Source organism: Schistocerca piceifrons, chromosome 5 (genome assembly GCF_021461385.2).
Source record: "Schistocerca piceifrons isolate TAMUIC-IGC-003096 chromosome 5, iqSchPice1.1, whole genome shotgun sequence".
Taxonomy (NCBI): Eukaryota; Metazoa; Arthropoda; class Insecta; order Orthoptera; family Acrididae; genus Schistocerca; species Schistocerca piceifrons.
Genome location: NC_060142.1, coordinates 87613166 through 87622692, shown reverse-complemented (window position 1 = coordinate 87622692; position 9527 = coordinate 87613166).

The window sequence follows — 9527 nt, the reverse complement described above, 5'->3', positions numbered from 1 at the left end:
AAAGTCGTGGTGAAGTCCGAAGCTGGAGCAGAGCGATACGAACGAATAAAATGCAGCGAGATCCGACGGCTGCTCCCATGCAAACGTTCCGCGGGCGAAATATCAGGAACTGGCAGAGTACGAAAAGAACTCAGAAACATCATTTACGCATCTTCACGTGAATCTGAAGCACCAAGTTTTGACATATGCGTCTCGAACGTTCGAATGAAACGTTTGACCTCGACGTTAGACTGTGGCGAGAATGGTGCTGTTCTGACATGAGGTGTCTGCAAGATCGTACAAATTCCTTGGAAGAAAGAGGAGGTCCGTTGTCAGAAACAATTGTTTGTGGCAAGCTTTGGACAGAAAATATAGGAGCGACCCCTCGATAGTGCGACGGCATTCGTCGAATTCATTGGGACAACGAAAGGTTATTTGCTGTTGGCGTCTACGACTATCACCCAACGTGTTTGCCAAAAGGGACCAGCATAGTCCACATGGGAGCGTTGCCATGGAGTATCAGAATGTGTCCAGGAGAAAAATTCCTGGCGCAGAGCAGCCTGATAGTCCGCACAAGCGCGACATTGTGCTGTCATGCATTTTGTTTGCTTATCTAAATCAACCCACGTACGATGTTGGCGCGCCAGCTGCTTAGTGCGAACTGCTTCCCATGAAGCTCTGTGGAGAAGAGTCAGCGCCTGCTGTTACGGCTAGGTGGGAATTAACACTCTTGTCTGTTCGTTAGGCGTGTGAAGCAGAATCAGAACATTCAGAAGAGGTAAACTGTTGCGACGCACAAAGTATCTAACACTAACGAATAATGAATACATTTCTGAGAACGCGCCCAACCTTTGCGAATGTAACGTTTTAGCATCGTAGTGACTGGTCACATTCCGTGGCTTGTGCGACCCGTCCTGAATTAATAGGAAAAGAATCCAGTACTTGAGAACCAGAAGAATCAATATGATATGTAAAGAAGAAGCTTCCGATAAGTCGAACACTGCATATGTGCCGACGAGTAAACAAGACAGAGTGTAGGTGTTTGCATGTTGCGCCATCGTGTGATACAGAATCCATACTGGTAATTTGACAATAATAGAGACAAACATTGAAGCTTCTGTGCTGTGCGATAGGGAACTCGTTTCGACGGATGAAACGGTGCTGTCAAAGGCATATGCTCCGTGACCAGGAAAAATTCTCGCTATAAAGATAGTGATTAAATTGTGTGGCGCAGTATATTATAGCCAGGGCTTCCTTCTCCATCTATTATTAATCTGAGCACGCACTTGACACAAAAGTTTCCCATGCCGTAATTCAAAAACTCTGTGACAAGTATCAACATTTGTTCGACGGTGTTCTGCGATGTGCAAAGGATTTTCACGTTCATATTAGGCTGAAAGCTTATGTGCAACAAAAATTTTGCTGCCCACGTCTTGTGCTGCATGCATTACGCGACGGCTTGGCTACAAAAATTCAATACAAAGATTGAAAGTTTAGAATGTCTCATCGAACCAAAACTGTCCTTTGACAACAATTGCAAGCAATTCAGCAGCTGCCATCTACAAAAAATTTACTTAAACTGAAAGTGGTTCCTGGAAAGCTGACTCACTACATGAAGTTCATTCCTAATGCGACGCAAGTTGCCGCTCCTCTGAACCGCCTCAAACGTAAAACTGTACCGTTCATTGGACAAAATACTGTGACTAAGCTTTTCAATCAGTCTTTGATCACAATATCTTCTTTAGACGATTATCTGAGGATGGTCATTACGGGCTGAGACCGGCCATCGTCTAAAGAATGGATATTGTGATCAAAGACTGGAGTAAAAAACATTTGACACTATTGGATCACTGTTTGTATACGCGACTATTTGGCAGTTGGTGAAGCTTTTCAATTACTGAAAAATGCATTATTTCGTCAACCTTGCCTTATGTACTAGGATCCTCCCAAACCACATGCGCTTGCAGCCGGTGCCTCGTCCTGTGCCATCGGGGGCGATTTTATCCCACAAAATTGGCAAAACAGAACGCCTTATCGCATGTGCTTCCAAATCTTTGAACTGTACTCAGATTAATTATAGTCAGCTGCAGAAGGAAGCCCTGGCTATAATATACTGCGTCACGGAATTTCAGCACTACATGTATGGCAAAAATTTTTCCTTGTCACGGAGCATATCCTTTTGACAGCACCGTGCTGAGCAGATTACAGCGAAATGGACTCCTTTATCGTGTTTTTGTGTTTTGCAGGTAAGCGGTGCGTCCTATGTACTGAAATGTTGTCGCCGTTACAGGCGATGAGATGCGGACTTGATGTTTGCAGTGGTGGTGGGTCAATTCTTTCATACGTATCTAGGTTAAGCAAAGTGACAGAGCTCTGGTGTCTAGTTAAAAAGGCAGTGACTGGTTACAAATTTACAGTGTAATCCATAGCGTGCGGTGTGATCCCCGAATACAATTGTCCATTCCTTGTTGTGAAAAACTGTTCTCTTTTTCTACCTGCGCACACGTCGCTTTCGTGAATTTCGAGATCGGGAGAGCCTTTTTGAGTTTTGTGGTATTCGTATTAAATACGTGCGTATGCGTTTTCTGTAACATCGCTCACCTGATTATTGAGTCGGAGGCGGCGCGGAATTTGCACATAAAATGACATTAATTTCAATGCGTTCATGCTTCGATTCATCCCCGCGTGAATCTAATGATGGCTTTGTAGTCTTTTGCAGGCAGACCAGTTTTGTATGTCCCATTCGATGACAAGATCAGGATTCAGTGTGTCTGAAGAAGAAATTCTTCTGATAATGGGTTATATAGCATTTCACATACAGTGCGTCCAAAAAGTATTCGCCTAGTCGTAATTTTTTCAAAAAAACTGAGTATATGTCATGTAAAAGAAAGGGAACACAAAATGTGAACATCCAGTCATATGTCACGGACCTTGGTATGTCACTTTTATTTGTGGACAAGGAAATAAATACATCCATAGCGACAGCGAATTTGGCAAAATGGAGAATTTATTCAAGGGCTACTTCAAAAAGTATTTGTCCACTCCTATTTCTTTTTAAATTTACAGTCTGTAAATATGATTTCACATCGACTTGACCTAGTTTGCCTTCAGAAAGGCTGGAATTTTGTCCCATTCGTCTTGAAGTGCTTCTTTTAGGTCTCTCTTGTTAGAAATGTGTCATCTCCTGATGCTGTCTTCCAGTACTTTCGAAAGATGTTCAGTAGGCTTAATATCTGGGCTCTGAGGAGGGGTGTTAAGTTGTTTTGGGGTATTGTACAGGAGCCACAGCCTTGTATTTAGAGCCGTATGCTTTGGGTCGTTATCTTGTTCAAAAATTTAATTTCTTTACAGAGCTAATTTTTCGGCGCTAGGATTCAGATTGTCCTTTAAATTGTTGATATACATATGGTGATCCATTGTACCTTCTATGAAATGCAATTTTCCAACACATGCAGCACTCATACAGCCGCACACCATCTGGGAGCCACCACTGTGTTTAACCGTTGGCACAAGACTGCGTGGCAACTTCTACGCATTCTTCTTACGCCACACCATTCGCCTACTATCCGACCCGAATACGTTACATTTACTCTCATCAGAAAATATTACTCTAATCGAGAAGTCTTCCTTTTTCAACCGGCCGGGGTGGCCAGGGGTTCTAGGCGCTACTGTCTCGAACCGCGCGACCGCTACGGTCGCAGGTTAGAATCCTGCCTCGGGCATGGATGTGTGTGATGTCCTTAGGTTAGTTAGATTTAAGTAGTTCTAAATTGTAGGGGACTGATGACCTCAGAAGTTAAATCCCATAGTGCTCAGAGCCATTTTCTTCATTTTTCAGTCTATGTTACATCCCAAAATGAAGACGTTTCTTTCGATTCTGTTCACCCAAAATTTCTTTCCCGGTACGTGGCCGTGATACCCATACGTTTTCAAGGTATTTCTGATTGCGTTGGCACATACCTTCTTTCCCCTAGACTCGAACTCCCCTGCCAACTCAGGAGGCCTGATCTTCTAATTTCTTCTTCATTTCCCTCATGATAAATCTCACGTGTGCATCAGTCAAAACGTGAGGGCGTCAGGTACGTGGTTAGTTTCTTAATGATTTTGTTGCGCAAAATCGATCTATTATCGACTGAACGTCGGTCTAGGTCTACCAACTACTTTTGCAATCTCGTAGGAGGATTTGTACTCATTATCTTAGAGCTGAATAAGTTTCCTTTCTGTCAGCGTCGTCTCACTACCCTTACGGCCCATGGCGCTAACTGCTCTGTATCGGCACTGTTCCCAACCAGAACAGGTGATAGTGAGGGGTCGCGAACGATTGACTCTAGCGTCTGCTGTGGGTGAGCCTTAGAGTTTAATGACTGCGCGCAGAATTCCGGGATGTTCAGATGGTGGAAGAATACTGTGGTGTGCGTACTGTAAGACCTTCAGTACACACACCATCAGATTATTTGACCTATCGCTCTAACGAAGTAGGCGAGTGCCAGCAATATGTCTCGTGGTCTTATCGTGGCGTGTTTATCTTCTGCCGTTAGGTCAGACGATAGAAATGCCACTTGCACGCTTAGAGTAACAGATTGACGGTGACCCACTTTAAACAGAACTTGATTAATTTTCACACACGTTTATTAAAATAATAAAAAACGTAAAAGTTACTTAACTTGGATCTTGATGCTATTTACAGTTCACAATCTGAAGTTCCTTTGGTACTGGTACGTTAATTTTATTCTCACATATATCTCTGATACTTGACAAAAGTGTCTATACATTTATCGTCATGGCTATGTACAGGAATTTGGTAATCTTATTAGGTGCAGACTGGAACTTGACTATAGACTGGTACAGACAAATGTAGAACTCGTACAGACTGGTACAGACTAAGGCAGACTGGTACAGGAAGACAAATGCAGACTGGTACAGACTGGTGCAGACAAATGCAGACTGACTAACCAGAGGTCTGTACACTCGTTATAATACTTTGCGCGTTCATGTATCACTGCGCGAGTGTGACCCGCGAGGACAAAAGGTTCTACATTAGCAGCAATCTCATTAGCTGCGTTACATATTAATACGCGGATCGGCGGAAGCAGAATTTGGTCCGTCTCTATGGCAGCGCCATCTCGTAGTGCGAAGACGGACGAGCGCTGCGCCTGTGCTGTTGTGCTTAGCGGAACGCGCTCTAGTGGGAAAGTTGTGTACGCGCTGACTACGAGGAACTATGTACACAACAAATACTTTATGATCTAGTTCTTGTATTAAATTTTCTATTTTGTTCACCTTGCTGTCGATTTGGATATATTTCTTTCCTTGCTTTTCAACAAAAATAACTTATCGAAGTACTTCTTACATGACTAGCTCTTTACATTTTGTATACATTTCTTCTCATGTTACGCAGACTTCGTTTTCTAAAAGATATGAAACAAGACGAATACTTTTTGGACTTACTCTATGACTTCGTTTTGTGAGGAGCTAGGAAAGTGTAAAATCAGCGTGGTGCTGGCGCGGCAAATGCTGTGTATAGTGTGCACGGCCTTGTTTGCGCAATGCTGACATGTGAGAGCTGGGGGCGGGGATGTGGCTGGGTCAAAGGTTGTTTGTCTCAAGTGGAGCGACAACTCGTAGACAGGAATCTTGCTCAGTTAAATCATGAACTACGCGTGAGTCGGTAACTTTAAGCACTTCACTGGGGCTAGATGCTCTAGAATTTCGGAGCTCAGTCTCTGATCTGATAGATTCTGAGTAATAGCAATTCATACCGGTAAGTTGCGCCGCCGACACAAGTGAATTCACGGTCTCTAGTCACGCCCTGCAATACTTCAATCCAGTATTTATAGAGCTGATCACTACGGTTATATGTACAGAAGAATTCACGCCGTGCAGCAGCAACGTGTATTTGACGCTAAAAAAATTCATCTACTCTTGCAATTATGACCTCGGACGGGTGGGTTGGGGCTCTCTGAGGGGGAACTATTTCACTAGGAGCCGGTAAGTGTACAGTCCTACACATGAAATGAAAAATGCATGGTGTGATTCACCTGTGATTTTGTACTCGTCGAAAAGTTGACGCAGCTGTTTTATGTATTCTTTCCATGTTTCCCATGTCTCATCTAACTGTCAGAACGACGGAGGCGGCAGCTGAGTGCCTTCTTTAACCTGAGGCACCTGTTGCTGCTGGGCTGTGTGCGAGGCGAGAAACTGTTGACAGTAGTTTTGTTATTTGATGACCCTGAAACTGAAAAAGAGATGTTAGATGCTGCGCGGCAGGAACAGATGCCGTTCATGCGCCGACAATTCAGATATTAATTTATCCTACATCGAATATCAAACAGTAAAAACAATACGTAACTTCTCTGCTGTATTTTCAGCGTCAACTGCTAACAGTAAATTCGAATGTAGAAATATATACAAACATACATCTTTCATAAATCTGTCTCTCCTAGATACATCAACTCTTCAGAACACGTCGAGCTCTGACGACTATGAAAGTCTGTAGATGTTACGTGTTGTTGATTGGCAAGAGAGCCAACCCACTATGAGAGGAAGCCGAAAGGCAAGCGTTTAAGCTCACGCAGGCTGGCGTGAGGTCTGGAACAGGTCAAGGAAATTAGACTAGCAAAAAACGTACGTAGCTGCTGGAATACTTAACTTTAATCCATAATTGGTGAACATCGCTCTTGACGGTACATGTTTTACAGCATCAATAGTAACTGGTAATGGCGCCTTGCTAGGTCGTAGCAAATGACGTAGCTGAAGGCTATGCTAACTATCGTCTCGGCAAATGAGAGCGTATTTTGTCAGTGAACCATCGCTAGCAAAGTCGGCTGTACAACTGGGGCGAGTGCTAGGGACATCGCTAGCAAAGTCGGCTGTACAACTGGGGCGAGTGCTAGGAAGTCTCTCTAGACCTGCCGTGTGGCGGCGCTCGGTCTGCAATCACTGATGCGAGACGCGGGTCCGACGTATACTAACGGACCGCGGCCGATTTAAAGGCTACCACCTAGCAAGTGTGGTGTCTGGCGGTGACACCACATTATGCAACTGGCAAACACACAAAAAGGAGTCAGTAAATGAGTGATCGAACTTAAGTACACCCCTCGCTGTAACTCCGGACTGGGGTTGGGTGCTTGGATCTCATCGGCTGTGGCCACTCCTGCAAATGTGACATTGCGTGTATCTCAACTACTTATTAAATGCCGCATTTGGGGGAAGATAATCCTCTAATTTGCTTTTATTTTTTTGACAAAAAAGACGTTAACAAAGTGACCGATAGTGGAAAAAATTCTTTTCAACTTCGTGCTGGATATGCGAGTACGTATTAAATGCATCTTCATAACTGTACTTTGTCCATTTGGTCTCGGCCTCCTATGGCTAACGGAAATAACTGCTCCTGATTTCACTTCCGTTTTTTCCAACAACTTTTCGACCGATCAGAATGCTGTTGTTTCTAAGGTTCTCACAATTTTGCTCCAGTTTTCTTTTTTGGTTTCCTCTGAAGCTTTTAATCCAAAATATTCTATCGAAACGTATTTCTGTTTAGAATTGCAAGTTCTTCAAATTTCATCTTTCTCAATTACTTCTGATTTTTTGGGGGCATGTGCACCAGGGAGACCTCTGCACTTGACAGGTTCTAAAATTCTGTTCTCACTCATCCGAACTAGCTGCGCCTAATACGACATTTAACGTTTTCTCCTCATTACACTGACTTGTTCATTTTTCTTGTACCGATTTTCTTCACTCATTCACATTCCTGTAGTCATCGCTGCGTTTTAGTGGCACCAATAATCTCCTTCGGATTTTCCTCTATTTCTTTTCCAAGATCCATATGTCTCCCGTCATAGTGAAATCTAGGCTTTTGGCTGCGTATAAATATTATGGATCTAGTACTGTAACATTGTTCTGTGGCTTGGCTTGAGAGGAAATAGATCTCTTATTGCACGTATTTTTAGTTAACTGGAAGGCCACCTTACTTGCTGTGAGTTTATTAGCTTCCTGTCAAGGCTTTTGTTCTGTATTGTCTCACCGAGATACTATTTCACTTCATTGACTCTTCTAATTTATCCGCAATCTGTGTCCATCAAATTTGAAGCATCTTTGGCTTTTTCCAATGTCCCGTTTTTGCGTAACATCCAGTCATTTCTGTTATAAATCTTGTCAAAATGTTGATTTTTCTTGCTGCGATAACTCCATCTTCGGACAGTATTACAGGGTCATTGGCAATAGCTAAACATTTAATTATAAGACTGTTGTTTGTATAGTCCAGTGGAATCTGGTCGTAGGCTTCATTGTCTCTGAGTTCTCCTTCCCATCCTCGAATCACCTTTTCACGACCGACCAAACAGGACTAGACATCTCATCTAACACCTGTTCGCATATACATAGCTTCAGATACAGCAACAAAATTTGCTTTACATTTTATGTTTATTACTGTTTGGCTAGTTATCTTTGTTTCTTTATCATCCAAAACAATCTCTTCCAATGTTTGAAAAGGATATGTAGTGTCAACAAAGTCAAATGCCTTTCTGAAGTTCACAGACACAGCAACGTAAGATATATGCCTTACTATTCTCTCTTGGATTATGAACTTAAGGAACAGGATCCACTCCACACAATACCTTCCTTACTGCAGTCTATCCTGATAATCCACGATCTTACTGTTCACGTGATTCTGTACTCTATTACGTAAAGATTTAGAAATGGTCTTGAATCTATGTGTTAAACAGTGATATTCCTCTGAAATTGTTATCATCAGTAATATCTCTTTTATTATGTAAAGGATAAAATATTGCTTTTTCCAATCTTCTGAGATCGTTTCCGTTAACCATATATTCTGCATTATTTGTTTTAACGTCTGCAACATATTTTCATCACCCAGTTTACACAATCCTGCAACAATTCCTTCTTCATCTGCTGAACTCATATTCTTCAAGTCTTGAATGTTTCTAAAAGTCCCTTCCTATTTGGTGGTTTTGTTTCTGAAACTTGATCTCAGCAGTTGAAATAGGAAATCTCTCCTTTCGTTCGTCGCAGTTTAATGGTTTCTCGAGATATTTAACTAATAATTGACGGATGTCTTTGTTGGATAATGATAGCTTTCACTTTCTTTCCAAAAACAGAGACTTGTGGGTTCACCTACAGAAGCTGCATACAAACACTTAGTGGACGCTTCGAGACTTGTATTTCTGAAACTCATTTTCTGTTTGACGGAATTGCTCTTTCAAATACACACAATTAAGGTTTCTTATCACTATTGCCATTTGTCGTCCAACTTCTATAAATTTTTAAAACGAATTTTCTTTCTTGTTCGAGCACCAGTGTTTCCATGACTGCTTTCGTTTCTTCAGGGCTTCCTCGCAGTTTTGGTTTCATAACCTATTCATCTTAGTTCTCCCTGTGGAAGCTATTTCCTCAGCCATCAAGGTCACCCTGGTCTTCGTCTCTTCCCACATTTGTCCATCAATGTCTCGAAGTTTTAAATGAATTTCTTTGCTCATTCCTATGGTCTCTAAGTCAGATCGAGCTGTCCTTTTTTTGATGTTCAACCGTAA